Source organism: Marmota flaviventris, chromosome 2 (genome assembly GCF_047511675.1).
Source record: "Marmota flaviventris isolate mMarFla1 chromosome 2, mMarFla1.hap1, whole genome shotgun sequence".
NCBI lineage: Eukaryota > Metazoa > Chordata > Mammalia > Rodentia > Sciuridae > Marmota > Marmota flaviventris.
The window spans coordinates 50,620,125-50,622,370 of NC_092499.1; the positions used below are offsets into that span (position 1 = coordinate 50,620,125).

At 32.0% G+C, this 2,246-nt stretch overlaps 1 non-coding gene across 1 annotated transcript; it reads left to right on the top strand.

The window, feature by feature from the left end:
- Positions 1-1,706: 1,706 nt before the first annotated feature.
- Positions 1,707-1,844, top strand: LOC114088288 (U4 spliceosomal RNA). Its single transcript, XR_003581953.1, has one exon. It is a non-coding gene; the product is annotated as a U4 spliceosomal RNA (small nuclear RNA).
- Positions 1,845-2,246: the final 402 nt, after the last annotated feature.

Consider the following 2,246-nt stretch of genomic DNA (forward strand, 5'->3'; position numbering starts at 1 on the left):
ACCTGCAGGGCATTATGCTAAGTGAAATGAGCCAGACACAGAAAGACAAAAACTATATGATTTCATGTTTATAAGAAATCCACTCCTCAGTCTATACCCAAACGACTTAAAAACAGCATACTACAGGGACACTGCCACATCAATGTTTATAGCAGCACAATTAATTCACAATAGCTAAACTGTGGGACCAACCTAGATGCCCTTCGATAGATGAACGGATAAAAAAAAAATGTGGCATATATACACAACGGAATATTACTCAGCAATAAAAGAGAATAAAATTATAGCATTTGCAGGTAAATGCATGGAGTTAGAGAAGATAATGCTAAGTGAAGTTAGCCAATCCCCAAAATTCCAAATGTTTTATTTGATATAAGGAGGCTGATTCATAGTGGGATAGGGAGAGGGAGCATGGGAGGAATAGACAAACTCTAGATATGGCAGAGGGGTTGGAGGGGAAGAGAGGGGGTATGGGGTTATTAATGATGGTGGAATGTGATGATCATTATTATCCAAAGTACAAGCATGAAGACACAAATTGATGTGAATATACTTTGTATACAACCGGAGATATGAAAAAAATGTGCTCTATATGTGTAATAAGAATTGTAATGCATTCTGCTGTCATATATAAATAAAAAAAAGAAAGAAATCCAAAACACTCAAACTCATAGAATTTGGAAGTAAAATAGTAGTTACAATAAGCTAGAGAGGAAGGGAAGATAGGGAGACATTGGTCAAAGAATTTAAGTTTCAGCTGGACAAGAAGAATCAGTTTGTGAAATCAACTGTACAAAGTAATGACTATAGTTAATGTACTACATACTTCAAAATTGCTAAAAGAGTAAATTTTAAATGTTTTTACCACTAAAATTGGTAAGTATATGAGATGATGGCTATGTTACTAGTTTAATTCAATCATCACAGAATATATACATATATCAAAACACTACATTGTGCCAAAATACACATATGCAATTATTATTTGTCAATTAAAAATTAAATTTAAAAATTTGAGGAATTACAACTTATTTGTTTGCAAAAGTAAATTGAAAAACTCATTTGTGCATGAAAATTTCTATATTCTTAGCATTCTATTTAATATTTTTATGACATCTTAGAAGTCACATTTCATTTAAGAAACTAGTGTTTGGTCAATTTTTTCAGATTTCATCTTCTATGTTTTTAGACTTGTTAAATATTTGTAAATTCCTAAGTCTTAAAATCTTTTAGTATTTGTGCCAGGCGTGGTGCACATGCCTATAATCTCAGCAGCTCAGGAGGCTGAGACAGGAGGATTGCTAGTTCAAAGCCAGCCTCAGCAAAGCCGAGGCACTAAGCAACTCAGTGAGACCCTGTCTCTAATTAAAGTACAAAATAGGACTGGGAATGTGGCTCAGGGGTTGAGTGCTCGTGAGTTCAATCTCTAGTACCCCTTGCCAAAAAAAAAAAAAAAAAAAAGAATCTGCTAGCATTTGTGATTCTTATATAGGAAATATTTATTATTTAATAGCCTACTTTAATACTTTAATAGCCTACTTCAGTGAAAACTAATATTTTAGTTTTCATTGAAAACTACTTTAGTGAAAACTAATATTTTAATCATAAGGAAAAACTCTATGACAATTCAAGCAAATTATATCTAAAAATAAGTCATTTCATGTAAGATGGAAAAGATTTGTTTTCTTTTAAAAAACTAATATGTCAGCTTTGCGCAGTGGCAGTATCGTAGCCAATGAGGTTTATCCGAGGCGCGATTATTGCTAATTGAAAAAACTAATATGTTTTTGACATTATTTAAACATTTTAATTTATGTACTATGCATTTTTTATTTTACATAAAATTTTATAATAAAATAATTGGCATTTAAAATAAAAATCAAAACAGGGAAATGAAGTAATATATAACAAGTAGAACAAGTAAAAAGCACACGTGAGCCTAGATTTAAAATCAATGAGAATTAAACAACAGCAGATGAGGTAGAGAGGGAAGATGAGAGGGGAGGGGAGGGGGGATAGTAGAGGATAGGAAAGGCAGCAGAATACAACAGTCACTAATATGGCATTATGTAAAAATTGTGAATGTGTAACTGATGTGATTCTGCAATTTGTATTTGGGGCAAAAATGGCAGTTCATAACTCACTTGAATCAAATGTATGAAAGATGATATGTCATGAGCCTTGTAATGTTTTGAACAACCAATAAAAAAAGCAATATATCAGTAATTATAATTAGTACAAATGGA